The sequence below is a fragment of the Hyla sarda genome, chromosome 12 (genome assembly GCF_029499605.1).
Source record: "Hyla sarda isolate aHylSar1 chromosome 12, aHylSar1.hap1, whole genome shotgun sequence".
Classification (NCBI taxonomy): Eukaryota; Metazoa; Chordata; class Amphibia; order Anura; family Hylidae; genus Hyla; species Hyla sarda.
Window position 1 is genome coordinate 15,088,145 of NC_079200.1, and position 25,956 is coordinate 15,114,100.

Below are 25,956 nucleotides of genomic sequence, written 5' to 3' on the forward strand. Positions count from 1 at the left end.
GCTGGGCGACCACCGTGGTGAGGTCAGCGACATCTGGCAGAGGAACTTCAGCGGGATCCATGGCCGGATCTACTGTCACGATGCCGGCTGGCAGGAGGTGGATCCTCTGTGCCAGAGAGGGATTGGCGTGGACCGTGCTAGTGGACCGGTTCTAAGTCACTACTGGTATTCACCAGAGCCCGCCGCAAAGCGGGATGGTCTTGCTGCGGCGGTAGTGACCAGGTCGTATCCACTAGCAACGGCTCAACCTCTCTGACTGCTGAAGATAGGCGCGGTACAAGGGAGTAGACAGAAGCAAGGTCGGACGTAGCAGAAGGTCGGGGCAGGCAGCAAGGATCGTAGTCAGGGGCAACGGCAGGAGGTCTGGAACACAGGCTAGAACACACAAGGGAACGCTTTCACTAGGCACAAGGGCAACAAGATCCGGCGAGGGAGTGCAGGGGAAGTGAGGTATATATATGGAGTGCACAGGTGAACACACTAATTAGAACCACTGCGCCAATCAGCGGCGCAGTGGCCCTTTAAATCGCAGAGACCCGGCGCGCGCGCGCCCTAGGGAGCGGGGCCGCGCGCGCCGGGACAGGACCGACGGAGAGCGAGTCAGGTACGGGAGCCGGGGTGCGCATCGCGAGCGGGCGCCACCCGCATCGCGAATCGCATCCCGGCTGGAGGCGGTATCGCAGCGCACCCGGTCAGTGGATCTGACCGGGGCGCTGCAGTAACGAGAGTGTAGCGAGCGCTCCGGGGAGGAGCGGGGACCCGGAGCGCTCGGCGTAACAGAGATTGTCCCACTCTGGGGGCACTTGAGGTGATTAGCCCTGCCCAGTAGGCACTTAAAGGGCTTATCCTGGAAATAAACTTATCCCTTATTCACAGGAGTAAAGGCCCACTCAGCCAATCACCTGCTGAGACAGAGTCCCATCTCTGTTGCTGATTGGCTGATCGGGCCGTCACTCCTGCCTATCTCTGAAGGTGAGGACTGGTGAGTAGAGTGACGAGAGTTGTGTCTTCTACAGGAGATCATTTATTCTCTATCCTGTGGATAGGGGATAAGTTTATTTCCTCAGATGACCCCTTTAAGGCGATAAGCCCCACTTGCTGCCTTAAAGGGGTACTCCGGTGGAAAACTTTTTTCTTTTTTCTAATTTTTTTTTTTTAAATTAACTGGTGCCAGAAAGTTAAACAGCTTTGTAAATTACTTCTATTAAATTTTTTTTAATCCTTCCAGTACTTATTAGCTGCTGAATACTACAGAGGAAATAGTTTTCTTTTCGGAACACAGTGCTCTCTGCTGACATCATGACCACAGTGCTCTCTGCTGACATCTCTGTCCATTTTAAGAACTGTCCAGAGTCGGAGAAAATCCCCATAACAAACATATGCTGCTCTGGACAGTTCCTAAAACAGACAGAGATGTCAGCAGAGAGCACTGTGGTCATGATGTCAGCAGAGAGCTCTGTGTTCCAAAAACAAAACCATTTCCTCTCTAGTGTACAGACCCTAAAAAGTACTGAAAAGATTAAGATTTTTTATTAGAAGTAATTTACAAATCTGTAAAATTTTCTGGCACCAGTTGATTTAAAAAAAAAAAAAAGTTTTCCACGGGAGTACCCCTTTAACCCCTTAAGGACAATGGACGTACTCCTACGCCCCCGTTTCCGAGTCCTTAAGGACCGAGGACGTAGGAGTACGTCCTGTCCTTTCCCGGCCCCCTGCCGCTAGCCGGAGGGGAGCCGGGGCCGGATGCCTGCTGAAATCGTTCAGCAGGCATCGCGGCATATCGCCCAGGGGGGTCATTATGCCCCCCCATGTCGGCGATCGCCGCAGATCGCTGGACAATTCAGTCCAGCGATCTGCGGCGATTCCGGGTCAATCGGGTCTCCAGTGACCCGGTGACCCGGAATTACTGACGGCCCCGAACAGCCAGAGCATGCAGGGGTGAGGTGGAACTGGTGCCACCTCACGATCGCCCTGATTCGTCGGCCGGATTACCGGCCGACCAATCAGGGCGCCTGCTGCGGGTGTCACTCCCGCACCCGCTCCGCCCCTCTTCCGGAGGACGTGAGCGGGTGCGGGACGTGCACCCCTGGTACTGGGGACCCCGATCCCCGGCGTTAATGTTGGGATTGGGGCCCCAGGAGCGACGACGGCGGCGGCGGGACTGACCTGTGCGGCGATCAAGCAGCAGCAGGAGGTGAGCGACAGCCTCCTGCTGTTGCTTGGCAACAGCTCCCAGCATGCAAAAAGGGCATGCTGGGAGCTGTAGTTATGCAACAGGAGGAGGCAGACCACCACAACTCCCAGCATGCACTTATGGGCATGCTGGGACTTATGGTTTTGCAACAGCTGGAGGCACATTCTTTCTATGGAAAAGTGTACCTTCAGCTGTTGTGTAACTACAACTCCCAGCTTGCACAAACAGCTTAAGTGCATGCTGGGAGTTGTAGTGGTGCATCTGCTGGTTGCATAACTACAACTCCCAGCATGCCCGTTGGCTGTCGGTGAGAGTTGTAGTTTTGCAACAGCTGAAGGCACACTGAGTTAAGTAGCAAACCAGTGTGTCTCCAGCTGTTGCATAACTACAATCCCCAGCATCCCCAGCCAAAGTAGTATGCCTCCGGCTGTTGCATAACTACAACACCCAGCATGCCCTTCCGCTGTCCGTACATGCTGGGGGTTGTAGCTTTTGCAACAGCTGAAGGCACACTGGTTGCAAAACACTGAGTTTGTTGCCAAACTCGGTGTTTCACAACCTGTGTGTCTCCAGCTGTTGCAAAACTACAACTCCCAGCATGCACTGATAGCCCGTACATGCTGGGAGTTGTAGTTTTGCAACAGCTGGATGTCCCCCCCCCCAATGTGAATGCACAGGGTACACTCACATGGGCGGAGGATTACAGTAAGTATCCGGCTGCAAGTTTGAGCTGCAGCAAATTTTCTGCTGCAGCTCAAGCTGCCAGCGAGAAACTACTGTGAACCCACACCCGTGTGACTGTACCCTAAAAACACTACACTACATTAACACACAATAATATAAAAAGTAAAAAAACACTACATATACACATACCCCTACAATAAAAATGAAAAACGTCTGGTACGCCACCGTTTCCAAAACGGAGCCTCCAGCTGTTGCAAAACTACAACTCCCAGCATGCACTGATAGACCGTACATGCTGGGAGTTGTAGTTTTGCAACAGCTGGATGTCCCCCCCCCCCCCCCAATGTGAACGTACAGGGTACACTCACATGGGCGGAGGATTACAGTAAGTATCCGGCTGCAAGTTTGAGCTGAGGCAAATTTTCTGCCGCTGCTCAAACTGCCAGCGAGAAACTACTGTGAACCCCCGCCCGTGTGACTGTACCCTAAAAACACTACACTACACTAACACACAATAAAATAAAAAGTAAAAAACACTACATATACACATACCCCTACACAGCCCCCCTCCCCTCCCCAATAAAAATGAAAAACGTCTGGTACGCCACTGTTTCCAAAACGGAGCCGCCAGCTGTTGCAAAACAACTACTCCCAGTATTACCAGATAGCCACTGACTGTCCAAGCATGCTGAGACTTTTACAACAGCTGGAGGCACCCTGTTTGGGAATCACTGGCGTAGAATACCCCTATGTCCACCCCTATGCAATCCCTGATTTAGGCCTCAAATGCGCATGGCGCTCTCACTTTGGAGCCCTGTCGTATTTCAAGGCAACAGTTTAGGGCCACATATGGGGTATCGCCGTACTCGGGAGAAATTGGGCTTCAAATTATGGGGGGTATTTTCTGCTATTACCCTTTTTAAAAATCAAAAATTTTTGGGAAACCAACATTTTAGGTAAAAATTTTTTTTTTTTTTTTACATATGCAAAAGTTGTGAATCACCTGTGGGGTATTAAGGTTCACATTACCCCTTGTTACGTTCCCCGAGGGGTCTAGTTTCCAAAATGGTATGCCATGTTTTTTTTTTTTTTTGCTGTCCTGGCACCATAGGGGCTTCCTAAATGCGGCATGCCCCCAGAGCAAAATTTGCTTTCAAAAAGCCAAATGTGACTCCTTCTCTTCTGAGACCTGTAGTGCGCCAGCAGAGCACTTCTCACCCCCATATGGGGTGTTTTCTGAATCGGGAGAAATTGGGCTTCAAATTTTGGGGGGTATTTTCTGCTATTACCCTTTTTAAAAATGTAAAAATTTTGGGAAACCAAGCATTTTAGGTAAAATTTTTTTTTTTTTTAACATATGCAAAAGTCGTGAAACACCTGTAGGGTATTAAGGTTCACTTTACCCCTTTTTACGTTCCCCGAGGGGTCTGGTTTCCAAAATGGTATGCCATGTGGTTTTTTTTTTGTGGTTCTGGCACCATAGGGGCTTCCTAAATGCGGCATGCCCCCAGAGCAAAATTTGCTTTCAAAAAGCCAAATGTGACTCCTTCTCTTCTGAGACCTGTAGTGCACCAGCAGAGCACTTTTCACCCCCATATGGGGTGTTTTCTGAATCGGGAGAAATTGGGCTTCAAATTTTGGGGGGTATTTTCTGCTATTATCCTTTTTAAAAATGTAACATTTTTGGGAAACCAAACATTTTATGTAAAACATTTTTTTTTTTTTTTTTACATATGCAAAAGTCGTGAATCACCTGTGGGATATTAAGGTTCACTTTACCCCTTGTTACGTTCCCTGAGGGGTCTAGTTTCCAAAATGGTATGCCATGTTTTTTTTTTGCTGTCCTGGCACCATAGGGGCTTCCTAAAGGTGACATGCCCCCCAAAAACCATTTGTCGCTCCTTCCCTTCTGAGCCCTCTACTGCGCCCGCCGAACAATTAACATAGACATATGACGTATGTGCTTACTCGAGAGAAATTGGGTTTCAAATACAAGTAAAAATTTTCTCCTTTTTACCCCTTGCAAAAATTCAAAAATTGGGTCTACAAGAACATGCGAGTGTAAAAAATGAAGATTGTGAATTTTCTCCTTCACTTTTCTGCTATTCCTGTGAAACACCTAAAGAGTTAATACACTTATTGAATGTCATTTTGAATACTTTGGGGGGTGTAGTTTTTATAATGGGGTCATTTATGGGGTATTTCTAATATGAAGACCCTTCAAATCCACTTCAAACCTGAACTGGTCCATGAAAAATAGCGAGTTTGAAAATTTTGTGAAAAATTTCCAAATTGCTGCTGAACTTTGAAGCCCTCTGGTGTCTTCCAAAAGTAAAAACTCATAAATTTTATGATGCAAACATAAAGTAGACATATTGTATATGTGAACCCAAATATGTTTTATTTTGAATATCCATTTTCCTTACAAGCAGAGAGCTTCAAAGTTAGAAAAATTCTAAATTTTCATTTTTTTCATCAAATTTTGGGATTTTTCACCAAGAAAGGATGCAAGTTACCATACAATTTTACCACTAAGTTAAAGTAGAATATGTCACGAAAAAACAATCTCGGAATCAGAATGATAACTAAAAGCATTCCAGAGTTATTAATGTTTAAAGTGACAGTGGTCAGAATTGCAAAAAACGCTCCGGTCCTTAAGGTATGAAATGGCCTGGTCCTTAAGGGGTTAAAGGGGTACTCCGGCGGAAAACTTCTTTTTTTTTTTTTTTTTTTTTAAATCAACTGGTACCAGAAAATTAAACAGATTTATAAATTACTTCTAATAAAAAAAAACTTAATTACTTCTAATAAAAAAACCTTAATTTTCTTTTTGGAACACAGAGCTCTCTGCTGACATCATGACCACAGTGCTCTCTGCTGACATCTCTGTCCATTTTAGGAACTGTCCAGAGCAGCATATGTTTGCTATGGGGATTTTCTTCTACTCTGGACAGTTCTTAAAATAAACCAAGATGTCAGCAGAGAGCACTGTGCTCGTGATGTCAGCAGAGAGCTCTGTGTTCCAAAAAGAAAACTATTTCCTCTGTAGTATTCAGCAGTTAATAAGTACTGGAAGGATTAAGATTTTTAATAGAAGTAATTTAAAAATCTGTTTAACTTTCTGGCACCAGTTCATTTAGAAAAAAAAAAAAGTTTTCCACCGGAGTACCCCTTTAAAATAAAAAATGCTAATTGCTCAACTCACAAGCAGCAGTTCACAAATCTAAAGTTAAAGGGGATTTTAACCCATACCTGATGCTGTGAAACCATCTGGCAGAGGGTATTAGTCACTGACAAACCTATATATATCTATCTACAAAATTAGAAAGAAAAAAAAGCAGCACCTCATATCTGTCCGTATCAGGAACTGTCCAGAGTAGGAGCAAATCCCTATAGCAAACCTCTCCTGCTCTGGACAGTTCCTGACATGTACAGAGGTGTCAGCAGAGAGCACTTCCTGTGGAACACAGCAGCTGTTGGGTGTGTCTCACTTCCAGAGTTGTCCAGAGAGAGAGGAGAGAAGGAGTTTTTTCCAGCAACCTTTTCCCCAGGAGGGTGGCAGACTCCTGGGAAGAGCCTCCTGCTGTGGACCCACGGCCTTCCACCTCCCGTACTAGGCCGGCGGGGGGTGGGAGTGAGAGAGTTACGGCCGATTCCAAGGACGGGGTCAGAAGATCCAGCAGGCTCCGCAGTAATGTGGAGCCCACTCCCCCGTCCATCGCTGGAAACCGCAAGGCATACGGTAGGAAGATAACTGTTATGTCTTCAGGGACTGTTTCTAATGTTATGGAACCCCAGCAATGGGGGGGTGAAGGGACCCAGGGAGTCGCTTGCCACGTTTGGATCCCGCATGCAGGCAAAGCTGGTGGAATACGAACAGCTGGGAAAGAAGCTGAAAGTGTTAAGGGAGGATCTGAAGTTTGCCCGCTACCAGACAGATAACTCTGCCAAGGCCATGAGGGCTAAGTTTGCTGCTAGAGTGTGCGAGCTGAAGGCAGAGGAGCAGGAGGTGGTGAGAGCCCGAATGCAGATCATAGAGGGAGCGGGTATGTTTAAAGAAAAATTAAAAAACGAGGACCGCTATAAAATCATGCGGACCCCTGTGAAGGAGGAAGAGGATAGCCAGGGGGAGGAAGAACACCTGTGTGATACAGAGGAGAAGATGGAGGAAGGTGGTGAGGGAGATGGCGGCAGTGAGGGTGATGAGAGTGAGGGGGATGTGTGTGATACCCCGTGTACCCCTAAGACCTCTGTCACCCCAAGTGCAGAATATATTAACCCTGCCCAAGTCGCCTTACCAACCACCTCAGAGGAAAGCGACAGTAGTGATGGTGGTGACAGCGGCCCAGTCGGTGGGGGGCTCCTGCGGGCCATAGTGATGCAGGAGTCACGCACCCGTCTGGAAAATTTCAGTTTTGGCCAGGACCTGGGCCCTGAGGAGAGCCAGAAGAAGAAAAAGAACAGGAGGAAGAAAAAGGCTGAGGAGCAAGTCATGTTTGTTTTCTCCCCTATCCAGCAGTCTGGGCCACCTGAGAAGTTGGTTCAGACTGCTGGGCCCCCCACCCTGCCAGATCCAGTTTCTGCTGTGGAACGGGACCAGCACGGGGGGTACAGTGCTGCATCCAACATGGCCGTGGGTGCTACAGTCACGCATCCTGCTGGTAGGGAAGAGCAGGATGGGTTAATGGTGGGTGTCCCTGGCATTGTTATCAGCTCTGTAGGGCACTCCCCTGAGAGGGGGGGGAGTGTCCAGGCACCGGGACCCGCTGCTGATCCCGTGCAGTCAGGCGCAGTGTGTGGCATGGACGCTGTAGGGATTTCCCCTGTGAGGGAGGAGGGTCCCTGCAAGTCAGTGGCAGGTGGAGGGGCAGAGGTGCGCTTGGAGGGGCAGCCTCGGCCTCGGGATGTGATGTCTGCGGTGACATCCCACATGGAGGAGGAATCAGCATCGCCGACAGAGATCCAGCTAAAGCACGTCCTGGCCAGCCCAGAGGTAGTGGGTGAAGCAGCGGCTGATCCCAAAAACACTGCTAATAAAACCAAAAGCAATGTCACTACAAGGTGTGTGAATGATGGGAGTAGTAGTGCTGTGGATGAAAGGAGTGTATGTGGGAGTGATGGTGGAGTGAATGTGAGGAGTGGTAATGGAGTGAATAGGAGGAGTGGTAGTGGTGCAGATGGGAGGAGTGGTAGTGGAGTGAGTGGTGGTGGTGGATTGAATGGGAGGAGTGGTGGTGGTGCGGATGGGAGGAGTGGAAGTGGAGTGAATGGGCGGGGTGGTAGTGGAATGAGTGGGAGTGGTGCAGATGGGAGGAGTGATAGTGGAGTGAATGAGAGGAGTAGTAGTGGTGTGTATAATAGTGACGTTTGTGGCAGTGCAGGTGGTTTAGGTGGGGCCGTAGGGACAGGGTCTGGTCCGGCTGCCCCCTCGGTCGCCAGGAGTTATGCCAGCGTGGCGGCCGGGGGTTCAGTGGGATCTTTACCTCCTGTATCTGGTGACGGTCAGTTGCAACGGCGCCTCCTGGAGGCACTAAAGAGAGGAGAAAGGACGCTCCAGGTAGAGAGAAAGGAGATGGACCTATCTTTCTGGGTGGAGAGACATGGTCTGGGAGCATTCCGACAGAGAAATGGGGAGACTGTATGGTCCCTCCAGACACCCGGGCAGGAGGTAGGTCGCAGGAATGGGGCCCGTCTGGTCTGGAAAGGCGAAGATGCGTGCCCCCAAAGGGGCAAGGTGGTGGAGTTTCTCTTCCAGATGGGTTTCAGGGCTAGGGACATCTTTGCCCTGATCCACCCTTTCGGCTCCTCTGAGTTTGACGTCAGCTTTGTTAGGCCGGAGGGACTAGATCTCTTCTGGTCTAATTATGAGCTGGTGAAAAACGAGCCCGGATGGCGAGATTTCGCTGTAAAAGCAGTATCTCACCAGAGTATGATAAAGAAAGTGACCGTTTTGACCCGTAACGAGTCACTTTCTTGTTATGACATTATGACCTGGCTGGGCAGGTACGGGGAGGTGACGGACATCCCCCGGAAAAACTTTGATGAGCACAATATATGGTCTGGGGCCTGGACGTTTTCCGTCCGTCTCAGGCGTTCCGGGAACACGGTCACCCACATTCCTTCGGCCGCCTTCCTGGGACGCGACAGGATTCAGATCTTCTACCAGGGACAGCCGAAGCTGTGTCACAGGTGTGGCGACCCAAACCACTTTAGTGCCAACTGCACTCAGCAGATATGCGCCCTCTGCTGTGGGGTGGGTCACCTGGCGGCCACCTGTGGGCAGATTCGGTGTAACTTGTGTGGTGACTTAGGTCACCCGTTCAGCCGGTGTCCGCGCTCGTTCTCTAATGCTGTGACCGCCCCGTCTGGGGAAAGCCTAACAGTTGCCCCGGCGGGGGAGGGGACCAGTGGAGGAGAGGGGGCACCAAAGCCAGTGAAGGAAAAACATAAGACCCCCTCTATGCGGAGGCGAGAGGAGAAGCGCAGGTTGGAGAGGGCCCTTGAGAATGCCCAGGTGCCAGGGGTAGCTCGGGGTCCCACTCCAGACACTGGCTCAGAAGGAGGTCAGAATAACTCTGAGGCTTTGGGTGAGGCCAAACTGGACGAGGAGATAGGGAGACTGCGTAGGGAAGAAGGTCAAGATGCTCCTTCCTCCAGTCATACCTCTGAATCCGAAACTGTGGATGAGGAGGAGGAGGAGGGGCAGACAGTAAATGGTGGCCAGAAAAAGAAGAGGAGGAAGAAGTGTAAGAGTAAGGTGGCGCTGTCCTCCTTTTCAATTGTAGCCTCAGACCATAGAAGGAACAACTCAGTCTCTGACCCTCTGATCGTCCTTTCGAATCGATATGAGGCCCTCGGGGATACCATCTCCCGTCCTCTTCTCGAGGGTCAGGAGGCAGTGCGGCCTCCAGGAGGTACCGAGCCTCCTTCCTCTGGGGTAGTTTCCTCAGGGGGAGAGGTAACACCAGGTGCCGGAGGTAAAGATCCTAGGATGGATATGTCCCAGAGTTTAAAAAGAAGTAAAGGGTCTTCCTCTGATTCCGATGGGGGTGGAGGGAAGGAGAGGAAGAAGGTTTAAGGGGTGAGGCCATCTAACTCAATCACCCATGATGGCGGCACTCACCCCACTGACGCTGGCATCTATTAACTGTGCCAGTATAAAGTCGGATACGGCTAGATTTGCAGCCTTTGATTTTCTCGGCCGTGTTGAAGCCGACATTTTCTTTTTACAAGAGACCAGGTTGTCAGATCTAGCCTCTCTGGTAAAAGCCAGAAGAGAGTGGAGGCGCGGTCCCTCCCACTGGTCTCTTGCGGCTGAGCCGTATAGTGGGGTGGCGGTCTTTTTTTCCGCTCCTGTTGAATGCAGACGGGTTATTGAGCTAGAAATGGGGAGGTGCCTGATCATTGATGTCTTCATGAAGGGACAAGAGCTCCGGCTCATTAACATCTACGCCCCGCAAACTAAGCGGGGCCGTAAAGATCTCTTTATGAGGATTAAGCCCTTTCTTTTTACGAGTCGGCAGGTGATCTTTGGAGGGGACTTCAATAATGTCACGAGGTCCCAGGATAGGAGAGGCTCCAATGGTCCACTGACTTGCGATAGTGTGGCACTAATTAGCATAACTAGAGAAGCTCGCCTAGAGGACGCCCACATCCGGAGCCCCTCGGGCCACGCGGGTTTCACCTATCATCAAGGTAGCCGCAGGTCTAGAATAGATAGGTTTTATTTAACCCCTTAAGGACCGGGGGTTTTTCCGTTTTTGCATTTTCGTTTTTTGCTCCTTGCCTTTAAAAAATCATAACTCTTTCAATTTTGCACCTACAAATCCATATGATGGCTTATTTTTTGCACCACCAATTCTACTTTGTAATGACGTCAGTCATTGTGCCCAAAAATCTACGGTGAAACGGGAAAAAAAATCATTGTGAGACAAAATTGAAAAAAAAAACGCCATTTTGTAACTTTTGGGGGCTTCCGTTTCTACGTAGTAAATTTTTTGGTAAAAATGACACCTTACCTTTATTCTGTAGGTCCATATGATTAAAATGATACCCTACTTATACAGGTTTGAATTTGTCGCACTTCTGGAAAAAATCATAACTTCATGCAGAAAAATTTATACGTTTAAAATTGTCATCTTCTGACCCCTATAACTTTTTTATTTTTCCGTGTATGGGGCGGTATGAGGGTTCATTTTTTGCGCCGTGATCTGAAGTTTTTAACGGTATCATTTTTGCATTGATAGGACTTATTGATCGCTTTTTATTCATTTTTTCATGATATAAAAAGTGACCAAAAATGCACTATTTTGGACTTTGGAATTTTTTTGCGCGCACGCCATTGACCGTGCGGTTTAATTAACGATATATTTTTATAATTCGGACATTTCCGCACGCGGCGATACCATTTATGTTTATTTTTATTTTTATTTACACTGTGTTTTTTCTTTTATGGGAAAAGGGGGGTGATTCAAACTTTTAATAGGGAAGGGGTTAAATGATGTTTATTCACTTTTTTTTTGCACTTTTTTTTTGCAGTGTTATAGGTCCCATAGGGACCTATAACACTGCACACACTGATCTTTTACATTGATCACTGGTTTCTCATAAGAAACCAGTGATCGATGATTCTGCCGCATGACTGCTCATGCCTGGATCTCAGGCACTGAGCAGTCATTCGGCGATCGGACAGCGAGGAGGCAGGTAGGGGCCCTCCCGCTGTCCTGTCAGCTGTTCGGGATGCCGCGATTTCACCGCGGCTATCCCGAACAGCCCACTGAGCTAGCCGGCATGCTTTCGGTTTCACTTTAGACGCGGCGTTCAACTTTGAACGCCGCGTCTAAAGGGTTAATAGCGCGCGGCACAGCGATCAATGCCGCGCGCTATTAGCCACGGGTCCCGGCCGTTGTTAGAGGCCGGGCCCGAACCGCTATGACGCGGGGCCACGCCGTGGCCCCGCGTTATAGATCGGGAGTGGACACATGACGTTCCAGTACGTCATGTGTCCTTAAGGGGTTAAAGGAGGAAGCCGTCTCTTCCGCAGTGTCCGTGGTTGAGGTGGAGTTCTCCGATCACTGTATGATTTTGTTTTCCCTGAATGTTTCAGAGACCCCCCGGATGGGTAAAGGTTATTGGAAGCTGAATTCGTCCCTCCTGGTGGAAGCGGAGGTAAGACAGTTGTTACGCCGAGCGCTCCGGGTCCCCGCTCCTCCCCGGAGCGCTTGCTACACTCTCGTTACTGCAGCACCCCGGTCAGATCCACTGACCGGGTGCGCTGCGATACCGCCTCCAGCCGGGATGTGATTCGTGATGCGGGTGGCGCCCGCTCGCGATGCGCACCCCGGCTCCCGTACCTGACTCGCTCTCCGTCGGTCCTGTCCCGGCGCGCGCGGCCCCGCTCCCTAGGGCGCGCGCACGCCGGGTCTCTGCGATTTAAAGGGCCACTGCGCCGCTGATTGGCGCAGTGGTTCTAATTAGTGTGTTCACCTGTGCACTCCATATATATACCTCACTTCCCCTGCACTCCCTCGCCGGATCTTGTTGCCCTTGTGCCTAGTGAAAGCGTTCTCTTGTGTGTTCTTAGCCGGTGTTCCAGACCTCCTGCCGTTGCCCCTGACTACGATCCTTGCTGCCTGCCCCGACCTTCTGCTACGTCCGACCTTGCTTCTGTCTACTCCCTTGTACCGCGCCTATCTTCAGCAGTCAGAGAGGTTGAGCCGTTGCTAGTGGATACGACCTGGTCCCTACCGCCGCAGCAAGACCATCTCGCTTTGCGGCGGGCTCTGGTGAATACCAGTAGTGACTTAGAACCGATCCACTAGCACGGTCCACGCCAATCCCTCTCTGGCACAGAGGATCCACCTCCTGCCAGCCGGCATCGTGACAGTAGATCCGGCCATGGATCCCGCTGAAGTACCTCTGCCAGTTGTCGCTGACCTCACCACGGTGGTCGCCCAGCAATCACAACAGATAGCGCAACAAGGCCACCAGCTGTCTCAACTGACCGTGATGCTACAGCAGCTACTACCACAGCTTCAGCAATCATCTCCTCCGCCAGCTCCTGCACCTCCTCCGCAGCGAGTGGCCGCTTCAGGCCTACGACTATCCTTGCTGGACAAATTTGATGGGGACTCTAAGTTTTGCCGTGGCTTTCTTTCACAATGTTCCCTGCACTTGGAGATGATGTCGGACCAGTTTCCTACTGAAAGGTCCAAGGTGGCTTTTGTAGTCAGCCTTCTGTCTGGAAAAGCTCTGTCATGGGCCACACCGCTCTGGGACCGCAATGACCCCGTCACTGCCTCTGTACACTCCTTCTTCTCGGAAATTCGTAGTGTCTTTGAGGAACCTGCCCGAGCCTCCTCTGCTGAGACTGCCCTGCTGAACCTGGTCCAGGGTAATTCTTCCGTTGGCGAGTACGCCATACAATTCCGTACTCTTGCTTCTGAACTATCCTGGAATAATGAGGCCCTCTGCGCGACCTTTAAAAAAGGCCTATCCAGCAACATTAAAGATGTTCTGGCCGCACAAGAAATTCCTGCTAATCTACATGAACTCATTCATCTTGCCACTCGCATTGACATGCGTTTTTCCGAAAGGCGTCAGGAGCTCCGCCAGGATATGGACTTTGTTCGCACGAGGCGTTTTTTCTCCCCGGCTCCTCTCTCCTCTGGTCCTCTGCAATCCGTTCCTGTGCCTCCCGCCGTGGAGGCTATGCAAGTTGACCGGTCTCGCCTGACACCTCAAGAGAGGACACGACGCCGCATGGAGAATCTCTGCCTGTACTGTGCCGGTACCGAACACTTCCTGAAGGATTGTCCTATCCGTCCTCCCCGCCTGGAAAGACGCACGCTGACTCCGCACAAAGGTGAGACAGTTCTTGATGTCTACTCTGCTTCTCCACGCCTTACTGTGCCTGTGCGGATATCTGCATCTACCTTCTCCTTCTCTACTATGGCCTTCTTGGATTCCGGATCTGCAGGAAACTTTATTTTGGCCTCTCTCATCAACAGGTTCAACATCCTGGTAACCAGTCTCGCCAGGCCCCTCTACATCAATTGTGTTAATAATGAAAGATTGGACTGCACCATACGTTACCGCACGGAGCCCCTTCTAATGTGCATCGGACCTCATCAAGAAAAAATTGAGTTCTTGGTCCTCCCCAATTGCACTTCCGAAATTCTCCTTGGACTACCGTGGCTCCAACGCCATTCCCCAACCCTGGATTGGTCCACGGGGGAGATCAAGAGCTGGGGTATCTCTTGTTTCAAGGACTGCCTTAAACCGGTTCCCAGTACTCCCTGCCGTGACCCTGTGGTTCCCCCTGTAACCGGCCTCCCTAAGGCCTATATGGACTTTGCTGATGTGTTTTGCAAAAAACAAGCTGAGACTCTACCCCCTCACAGGCCTTATGACTGTCCTATTGACCTCCTCCCGGGCACTACTCCACCCCGGGGCAGAATTTATCCTCTGTCCGCCCCAGAGACTCTTGCTATGTCTGAGTACATCCAGGAAAATTTAGAAAAGGGGTTTATCCGCAAATCCTCCTCTCCTGCCGGAGCTGGATTTTTCTTTGTGTCCAAAAAAGATGGCTCCCTACGTCCTTGCATTGACTACCGCGGTCTTAATAAAATCACGGTAAAGAACCGCTACCCTCTACCTCTTATCTCAGAACTCTTTGATCGCCTCCAAGGTGCCCACATCTTTACCAAACTGGACTTAAGAGGTGCTTATAATCTCATCCGCATCAGGGAGGGGGATGAATGGAAAACGGCATTTAACACTAGAGATGGACACTTTGAGTATCTGGTCATGCCCTTTGGCCTGTGCAACGCCCCTGCCGTCTTCCAAGACTTTGTTAATGAAATTTTTCGTGATCTCTTATATTCCTGTGTTGTTGTGTATCTGGACGATATTCTGATTTTTTCTGCCAACCTAGAAGAACACCGCCAGCATGTCCGCATGGTTCTTCAGAGACTTCGTGACAATCAACTTTATGCCAAAATGGAGAAATGTCTGTTTGAATGTCAATCTCTTCCTTTCCTAGGATACTTGGTCTCTGGCCAGGGACTACAAATGGATCCAGACAAACTCTCTGCCGTCTTAGATTGGCCACGCCCCTCCGGACTCCGTGCTATCCAACGTTTCTTGGGGTTCGCCAATTATTACAGACAATTTATTCCACATTTTTCCACCATTGTGGCTCCTATCGTGGCTTTAACCAAAAAGAATGCCAATCCTAAGTCCTGGCCTCCTCAAGCGGAAGACGCCTTTAAACGGCTCAAGTCGGCCTTTTCTTCTGCTCCCGTGCTCTCCAGACCTGACCCATCTAAACCCTTCCTATTGGAGGTTGATGCCTCCTCAGTAGGAGCTGGAGCGGTTCTTCTACAAAAAAATTCTTCCGGGCATGCTGTTACCTGTGGGTTTTTTTCTAGGACCTTCTCTCCGGCGGAGAGGAACTACTCCATCGGGGATCGAGAGCTACTGGCCATTAAATTAGCACTTGAGGAATGGAGGCATCTGCTGGAGGGATCTAAATTTCCAGTTATTATTTACACCGATCACAAGAATCTCTCCTATCTCCAGTCTGCCCAACGGCTGAATCCTCGCCAGGCCAGGTGGTCTCTGTTCTTTGCCCGGTTTAATTTTGAAATTCACTTTCGCCCTGCCGATAAGAACATCAGGGCCGATGCTCTCTCTCGTTCCTCGGATGCCTCGGAAGTAGAGCTCTCTCCGCAACACATCATTCCTCCTGACTGCCTGATCTCCACTTCTCCAGCCTCCATCAGGCAAACTCCTCCAGGGAAGACCTTCGTCCCTCCACGCCAACGCCTCGGAATCCTCAAATGGGGTCACTCCTCCCATCTCGCAGGCCATGCGGGCATCAAGAAATCCGTGCAACTCATCTCTCGTTTCTATTGGTGGCCGACTCTGGAGACGGATGTTGTTGATTTTGTGCGGGCCTGCACTGTCTGTGCCCGGGACAAGACTCCTCGCCAGAAGCCTGCTGGTCTCCTTCACCCTCTGCCTGTCCCCGAACAGCCTTGGTCTCTGATTGGTATGGACTTTATTACTGACTTACCCCCATCCCGTGGCAACACTGTTGTTTGGGTGGTCGTTGATCGATTTTCCAAGATGGCACATTTTATTCCTCTTCCTGGTCTTCCTTCTGCGCCTAAGTTGGCAAAACAATTTTTTGTACACATTTTTCGTCTTCATGGGTTGCCCACGCAGATCGTCTCGGATAGAGGCGTCCAATTCGTGTCAAAATTCTGGAGGGCTCTCTGTAAACAACTCAAGATTAAATTAAATTTTTCTTCTGCTTATCATCCTCAATCCAATGGGCAAGTAGAAAGAATTAACCAGGTCCTGGGTGATTATTTACGGCATTTTGTTTCCTCCCGCCAGGATGACTGGGCAGATCTTCTACCATGGGCCGAATTCTCGTATAACTTCAGAGTCTCTGAATCTTCTTCCAAATCCCCATTTTTCGTGGTGTACGGCCGTCACCCTCTTCCCCCCCTCCCTACTCCCTTGCCCTCTGGTTTGCCCGCTGTGGATGAAATAACTCGTGATCTTTCCACCATATGGAAAGAGACCCAAAATTCTCTCTTACAGGCTTCATCACGCATGAAGAAGTTTGCTGATAAGAAAAGAAGAGCTCCCCCCATTTTTGCTCCCGGAGACAAGGTATGGCTCTCCGCTAAATATGTCCGCTTCCGTGTTCCCAGCTACAAATTGGGACCACGCTATCTTGGTCCTTTCAAAGTTTTGTGCCAGATTAATCCTGTCTCTTACAAACTTCTTCTTCCTCCTTCTCTTCGTATTCCTAATGCCTTTCATGTCTCTCTTCTTAAACCACTCATCCTCAACCGTTTCTCTCCTAAACTTATTTCTCCCACTCCTGTCTCCGGTTCTTCGGACGTCTTTCCTGTGAAGGAGATACTGGCCTCCAAAAAGGTCAGAGGGAAAACCTTTTTTTTGGTTGACTGGGAGGGCTGTGGTCCTGAAGAGAGATCCTGGGAACCTGAGGACAATATCCTGGATAAAAGTCTGGTCCTCAGGTTCTCAGGCTCAAAGAAGAGGGGGAGACCCAAGGGGGGGTACTGTTACGCCGAGCGCTCCGGGTCCCCGCTCCTCCCCGGAGCGCTCGCTACACTCTCGTTACTGCAGCACCCCGGTCAGATCCACTGACCGGGTGCGCTGCGATACCGCCTCCAGCCGGGATGCGATTCGCGATGCGGGTGGCGCCCGCTCGCGATGCGCACCCCGACTCCCGTACCTGACTCGCTCTCCGTCGGTCCTGTCCCGGCGCGCGCGGCCCCGCTCCCTAGGGCGCGCGCGCGCCGGGTCTCTGCGATTTAAAGGGCCACTGCGCCGCTGATTGGCGCAGTGGTTCTAATTAGTGTGTTCACCTGTGCACTCCATATATATACCTCACTTCCCCTGCACTCCCTCGCCGGATCTTGTTGCCCTTGTGCCTAGTGAAAGCGTTCCCTTGTGTGTTCTTAGCCGGTGTTCCAGACCTCCTGCCGTTGCCCCTGACTACGATCCTTGCTGCCTGCCCCGACCTTCTGCTACGTCCGACCTTGCTTCTGTCTACTCCCTTGTACCGCGCCTATCTTCAGCAGTCAGAGAGGTTGAGCCGTTGCTAGTGGATACGACCTGGTCACTACCGCTGCAGCAAGACCATCCCGCTTTGCGGCGGGCTCTGGTGAATACCAGTAGTGACTTAGAACCGATCCACTAGCACGGTCCACGCCAATCCCTCTCTGGCACAGAGGATCCACCTCCTGCCAGCCGGCATCGTGACAACAGTCCTTTGAGGATTTTCTTCAGAGTCAGGTACCTTTACTGGATCTTTGTAGTAATAAGCTGGAGTGGTGGGAGATATTCAAGAAGCGGGTTGCGGGGTTCTTCCGCCAGCTCTCGAGCCTCAGGTCCCTAAACAGGTATCGCTTGTATCAGGGTCTGAGGAGGAAACTCGAGCTTCTTGTCTCGACTGGAGGTAGCCGAGAGGATATCTCCAGAGTGAAATCCTTGCTGATGAGGTGTCAGTACGATAGGCACGCATCTTTGGTTTTTGAGAGGGATTTCGGGAAGTACCGCTCGCCCGACCCTTACAGAAACTGTAAGATGTCAGTGAGTAGTAAAGTCATTTCAGGACTGATCGATAGTACAGGATCTCTGAATCGGTCCAGATCGGGGATCTTGGAGGTCGTCAGATCCTTCTACTCGCACCTCTTGGGAAGGAAGGATCTAGATCGAGACAGGATGTCGGTTTTCCTGGCTGAAACCTTTCCTGAGCCAGGGGTAGACCCCTCTCTTGATGTTTTGGCAGAAGAAATCAGGGAAGAGGAAGTGAGACTGGCGATCGAGGGGCTCGCCCCTAAGAAGTCGCCAGGTCCGGATGGCTTAACATCCGAGTGGTACAGGACCTTTAAGGAGTCTTTAGCTCCCCTCTTGACTGAGGTATTCAATGAGTGTCTCTCCTCGGGCACTCTGCCGAAGTCAATGAGGAGGTCCGCCCTGATTCTCCTGTCAAAGGGTAAAGATCCTAGCCGGATTGAGAATTGGAGGCCCATAGCTCTTCTCAATACGGACAGGAAGCTTCTGGCCAAGATACTGTTTAATCGGCTGGTGAAGTTTGCACCCCGGCTCCTTTCGGGGGCCCAGCACTGCTCTGTTCCAGGCCGAGGCACCTTAAGTGCTGTCCTCAGTGTCAGGGAGGCAGTGGAGCGGAGTAGTGCGGGTCTCTGGAAGGGGTACATGCTGTCCTTGGATCAGGCCAAAGCATTTGATCGGGTGAACCATGACTACCTCTGGTCCGTCCTACTGAGATATGGCTTACCAAGTACTTTTGTTAAGTGGCTTAAGATCTTGTATGCAGGGGCAGAGAGTTTCCCGCTTGTGAACGGTTGGTCTGGCCGCTCTTTTGAGGTGGGGTCCGGAGTCCGTCAGGGTTGTCCTTTGAGCCCGCTTTTATACGTGTTTGCGATCGATCCCTTCGTCCGGAGGGTAGATTGTGGGCCGTTGGCGGGAGTCGGGATGAGTCTGGCGGAGCTGGATGTCGCCCAGAGAGTGGTGGCATACGCTGATGATGTCACCATTTTCGTGTCCGAGAGAGAGGAGGTCGATGTGGTGATGTCGGAAGTGGACCGCTACTCTGAGGCATCCGGGTCTAAGATCAACCGGGATAAGTGTGAGAGTCTCTGGCTGGGAGGGGGAGATCCCACGTTTGATCTCCCGGACACCCTTCCAGGGCCCCAAGAGTCAGCAAAAGTTTTGGGCATCACTTTCGGCCAGGATGATTATCCCACCAAAAACTGGGATGGTAAGCTCCAGGATGCCGCTCAGAAGGTGGACCAATGGAAGGGTTGGTCTATGACCCTCAGGGAAAGGGTACACCTGATCAAATCGTACCTGCTCCCCTTGTTTATCTATCTGGGCAGCGTATGTATCTTGCCAGAGGCTTACTACACTAGGATCTACAGCCTGTTTTTCCAACTGTTATGGGGGAACAGGATGAACCTAGTCAAGAGGGAGGTTACGTACCGCACGAGGAGACTAGGGGGTTTATCTATGGTAAATCCTGTGGTGTTCTTAACAAACACCTTCTTGAAAGCTAACATCTCAAACCTCTGGTCAGAGAGGGCTCCTCCGTGGGTAATCTCCTGCAGGGAATGGTTTCGGCCTTTCTTCCAGGAATGGGAGACAGGAGGGCAAGTGAAGGACCTCCGTACGCCACACGGATATCTTCCGGCTTATGCTACCCCAACTCTGAAGGCGATACGTTGGTGTGGTCTGGAAGTGTGGGAGATCAGGACCCAGTCAAGGCAGTTCCTTGACAAACGGGTTCTGTTGACCCACTTCCAGAAGCCTCTGGCGCTCAGGGACTGCCCAGGTCGGGATCTGAGGGTGGGGTTGTACCTTTTAAACATGAAAAGGATCCCCCAGAAGTTTTGGGACTTGGCCTGGCGCTGCTTTCAGGGGAAGCTATATGTGAGGGACAATTTGAAGTGTAGGAGCTCTGATGACCGGGTATGTCCCAGAGAAGAGTGCGAGGACATGCTGGAAAGCATGGACCACTTCCTGCTTCATTGTCCCTTTAATATAGGGGTCTACAACCGGGTGGGTGCTTCCATTGGCTGGAGTCAACTTGCCTATCCGGAGTGGGCTTATGGGGCATTCAGGAACCTGGGTGGCCGAGACCGGGGCACTTTATTTGTAGTCAGCTTAGTAGTTAGGTACTACACGTGGAACGCACGGTGTCTAGTATCTACACAGCGGAAAGTCCTCTCCGAGGTGGAGGTCTGTAGGAACATCACCGGTGACCTCGGGAAGATCAAGTCTTTGGAGTATGGCAGTCTTGGTACCAGCAGGGCTTCTCTCCTGTGGAGAGGTTTTTCATTTGATGTGCCCTAGGTACTAGACCTCTTGGGTAGAGTACCCCTTTTTCTGGTTAGGGATAGCAATGTAGGGACAGAGAGAGGGTGAGTGCAGGGTCAGTTTGTTGAAGGGATAACAGTAGGGTGAGTCGTAGGGAAAAGTTAGTGGAGAGAGTTTATAAAGTAACATCAGGATTGCCATCCTTCTTCCTGGTGGTGGGCTATGCATGTACACCCTAGTCTTTTTGTTTTGTTTTCAGAATATGGATTGCGTAAAGGGCTTACAGGCGACCGAACTTGGGCCTAAGGTGGGTTGTATTGTTTTGTATATGTTATGTTATGAAGTTGTATTTGTATAGTTGGTTTTGGTTATAGATTAGGTTGGGTGGGGGAATTGGTGGGTTGGTGGATGTTTGGAGGGGCTGGCATGGGTCAGTTGTGGACTGGACTCGATATCCATGGACTATGGACTCTGACCCATGTCAATGTGGGTGGTTGCGTGGGTAATGGGTTAGTCTAGTGTAGGATGTCATGTGTTTTGTAGGTGTATATTTTGGTTTGTTGGTGTATATAGTTTATGTATGTATTTGCATTTAGGTTATGTATTTGTGTTTTTATATTCGTATTGTATATATTATTATATAGTATGGATTGGTTATCTTATTTGAGGGGATGGGGATAGGCAGTCGGATCAGATTTAGTTAGCATTTTTATATTACTTTAATTTAATATTGGTTGTATTATGGTAGTGTAGATTAAAAAAAAGGGTGTGTATATGTATGTTTATGTATGTATGTATATGTATATATATATATATATATATATATATATATGTGTATATGTGTATATATGTGTATATATGTGAGGGAAAAATTTAATTTTAGTAAAAAAAAAAAAATATTAAAAAACATATATATAAAAAAAAAAAAGGGGGGGGGTGGTGGTGGTGGGGGTTTTGGGGTGGGTTAGTTGTGAATGTAATGTGTGGTAGAGTTTTACCAAGTCTGGTTGTTTTTAGTTAAAGCTAAGTAAAGCTATTTTTATATTTATGTAAAGAATGTGTGGGTATGTGTGTGTGATAGTATTTTTGATAATTTATATGTAGGTATAATGTTATGTGTTTAGTTAGTTTAGTTAAGTTGGGCTGGCCAGTTAGGCAGGTTTTGTTGTGTTGTGTTTTGTTAATGCTAGTTAAGCCTGTTTTTCTGTTTTCTTAAGTTTTTATATATTTATAATAAAAAGAGCGTCAGCAGAGAGCACTGTGGTCAGACTGGAAAGAATTACAGAACTTCTTCTGGAACATACAACAGCTGATAAGTACCGGAAGGATGAAGATTTTATTTAAATTTATTTTAAAAATCTGTATAACTTTCTTGCAGCAGTTAATTTGGAAGTTTTTTGTTTATTCCGGAGTACCCCTTTAAATTAGAAAACCACACTCCGGTTATAAGCATCAATTGTATAGAAGTATAATAGGAACGTTACCCGTCTGTCAATGTGTCTGTTCCTACAAATTCTTCTATTGTGTCCTTCTTGGGCGAGAAATTGAATTTCACACACAATGGGCTTTCCTTTGGCTTCGGATGAAATAATGGAGCAGAACGTTGCGATCCATCACATGGAGACACCGTGAGGCTTGTAAGCCGTATGGTAATGACCAAGTAAGTGCTCCATTAAGGCGACTAAAATCCCTCTGTTTAAAGCATGCCTGTTTTATTATAGGGGGTCACTGGTAATCGTATGAATGACTGTTGCTGAAATGCTCCGGATTATAGGATTTCCCTCCATGACAAAGCCGTCATTTATAACCGTGTAGGATTTTCTGCACATGGAAAGGTGTGAGATATGGCTGTATGAATGGACGCCTCTGTATCTGACAATCCCTTTAACCCTCTCTCCTCCTGCTATTTTCTACACTGTGCTATGGATAGCGACATATGAAGATAAACTCAATAGAAAAATCAACTATACAATTGTCTCATCCCTCCATCATATAGTTATTAATTGTTACTAAATAAATTGGAATAAGACATGTGATTCAGAGAGGTCAGTCAGCTCCCTATAAAGCCAAGCCTTGTGTACGCATGTGTGACCTTTATATATGGGACAAGGACCAGCGAGAGTGAATATCATTTCACTAAATCACAAAAACAATGGGGCGGATGTTACCTTTCTGAAATTGCTGAAAAAAGGTGCTATTTAATTAAAGGGGTACTCTGGTGGAATTTTTTTTAATATTTTTTAATTAACAGGTGCCAGAAAGTTAACAGATTTGTAAATTACATTGATTAAAAAATCTTCATCCTTCCAGTACTTATTAGCTGCTGAATACTACAGAGGAAATGGTTTTCTTTTTGGAACACAGAGCTCTCTGCTGACATCACGAGCACAGTGCTCTCTGCTGACATCTCTGTCCATTTTAAGAACTGTCCAGAGTAGGAGAAAATCCCCATAGCAAACATATGCTGCTCTGGACAGTTCCTAAAATGGACAGAGATGTCAGCAGAGAGCACTGTGGTCATGATGTCAGCAGAAAGCAGTGTTCCAAAAAGAAAACCATTTCCCATGTAGTATTCAGCAGCTAATAAGTGCTGGAAGGATTAAGATTTTTAATAAAAGTCATTTACAAATCTGTTTAACTTTCTGGCACCAGTTGATAAAAAAAAAAAAGTTTTCCACCGGAGTACCCCTTTAATAGTTTTAACCATGATTTGCATATTTGTGGCATAATAGTGCACCATTTTTGCCGTGATTTAAAGAAAAAAAAAAAAAAAGCAATGAAAACTTTATAAACCCACAATGTGTGAACACATCTTTTTCCTTACCCCTTAAGGACCAAGCGTTTTTAGTTTTTGCACTTTCGTTTTTTCCTCCTTACCTTTTAAAAATCATAACCCTTTCAATTTTGCACCTAAAAAACCATATGAGGGCTTATTTTTTTTTTCTGCGTCACCAATTCTACTTTGTAATGACGTCAGTCATTTTACTCAAAAATCTACGGTGAAACGGGAAGAAAAAAATCATTGTACGACAAAATTGAAGAAAAAACGCTATTTTGTAAATTTTGGGGGCTTCCGTTTCTACGCAGTCCATTTTTCTGGTATAAATGACACCTTCTCTTTATTCTGTAGGTCCATACGGTTATAATGATCCCCTACTTATATAGGTGATTTTGTCGGACTTCTGGAAAAAATCATAACTACATGCAGGAAAATGTATGCGTTTAAAATTGTTCTCTTCTGACCCCTATTACTTTTCGATTTTTTCGGGTATTGCGCCATATGATCTGAAGTGTTTATTTTTATTATCTTTATATATTTTTTATATGGAATTTGGGAAAAGGGGGGTGATTTACCGTATTTTTCGTCATATAAGACGCTCCGGCATATAAGACGCATCTCATTTTATAGGATAAAAATCTAGAAAATAAAGATTCTGAACCAAATACAATGTAAAGTATAGGACAGTGATCTTCAACCTGCGGACCTCCAGATGTTGCAAAACTACAACTCCCAGCATGCCCGGACAGCCGTTAGCTGTCCGGGCATGCAGGGAGTTGTAGTTTTGCAACATCTGGAGGTCCGCAGGTTGAAGATCACTGGTATAGGAGGTAATATTCACGTGTCCCCGCCACTCCGGACCCTTCACCGCTCGTCACCGCTGCCCTGGATGTCGCCCTCCATCGCTGTCGCCGCGTCCCCGAGGTGTCCCCGTCGCTCCGGAACGCCTCCGCCGCCCGTTATCCTCGCTCTCCGTCGCCGCCATGACGTTGCTACGCACGCCGCTTCTATTGGATGACGGGACGGCGTGCGCGACGATGTGATGACGATGAAGGAGTGCGCCGGCCATGCAGGGGATCCCGGCACGGAGCAGACACCGCGGAGGCAGGTAAGGTCCCTCCCGGTGTCCTGTAAGCTGTTCGGGACATTGCGATTTCACCGCGGCGGTCCCGAACAGCCCAACTGAACAGCCGGGTTGGTGTTATTTTCGATTCAGACTCGGCGGTCAGCTTTGATCGCCGCGTCTGAAGGGTTAATACAGGGCATCACCGCGATCGGTGATGTCCTGTATTAGCCGCGGGTCCCGGCCATTGATGGCCGCAGGAACCGCCGCGATAGGTGTGTATTCGCCTTATAAGACGCACCAACTTTCCCCAGGGAAGAAAAAGTGCATCTTATACGGCGAAAAATACGGAACTTTTAATAAGGAAGGGATTAATGTGTGTGTACTTTTTTTTTGTACACTTTTAGTCCCCTTAGGGGACTTTTAGGAGGAATCATTTGATTCCTCATACAGATCAATGTGGTTTCATAGGACCATATTGATCTGTGCACTCTGCGTTCGATTGATAAAGCCTGGTCCTGCCAGGCTTCATCATTCTCAGCAGAGGAGCCCACATGGAAGGAGAGGTAAGCCCTCCAGCTACCTCAGCAGTGGATCCCCCCACTGAACCACCAGGGATGGGATACAGGCACCTTTAGACGCCGCTGTTAGCTTTTTACAGTGGCAATCTAAAGGGTTAATAGCCGGCTGCGGCGATTGCCGCATGTCTGCTATTAATGGCAGCCCCCAGCTACAGGAATCAGCTGGGGGCCAGCCTGGAGCCCGCGCCATACCCCGTTAACGGCACATGGACGAGTATACACGTCCATGGTCATTAAGGGGTTAAAAATGTTAACGGTAACGTCATATGAGCATAAGACATCATCGTGGTCCAGCAAAACTAACAATCTGTGTATGGTGTCAAAAAGTATAATAAAGCAACTTACTAATATTTTATTAGCCATAGCGCACAGATCTCTCTATATCAGCTGAGCTGTCCCGCTTGTAGCTGCGACATCCTGTCACACTCTCTGAAAGCAGAGCTCCTCTTCCTTCTCCCTCCATGTCTGCTCAAGCATGCGCAGCGAAACGTGTTGCATTCTGTGTAATAAATCCTCCATTCACCGTCCTGGTTGTGTCCTGTGGTTCAGTCAGCGCTGGAATTATCCTGCCGTCTGGTTCTGTGAAGCCTGTTTCTATATTCTGCTCAGGACAAGACCAGTGATGTGAAGAGCTGAGCTCATATTACTGCTCATTAGATATTGAGGCAATTTCCTTCAGAACAAGCTCACTGCTGTCTTATTTAAGAAAGATTCCTGCTGCCTTAAAATCTAATGGCAGTGATACAAACTCTCCCTTTACACATCAACGGTCATAAAGTGTGATGGGACGTCACAGCCACAAGCAAGACAGCTCAGCTGATAATAGAGAGGTCTGTGCACTATGTCTAATTACATTATTTAATATGTTGCTTTATTATACTTTTTGCAACATACACAGGTTGTTTTTGATTGCTGAATAACCCCTTTAAAGGTAAAGAGAGACAGCAGGACATGTGCTCAATTCACTGTCGGAGGGGTTCCAGTGGTTGGACCCCCACCAATCAGTAATAAATATGTCTAGCATGAAACGCATTAACTTGCAACTGGCACAGAGGGTCTAGACACAAAAGGTAAATGTTAGTAAATCATTACAGTCTTTTGTATTTTTTTACCGCTTCCAAATATCTCAACTGAACCAAGATGGACAAGACTACGGCAATTCCCTTGTCATCTGCGGAGCTCCACTTTAAAACATTTGTCACGATTCGGCTGGCAGGAGGTGGATCCTCTGTGCCAGAGAGGGATTGGCGTGGACCGTGCTAGTGGACCG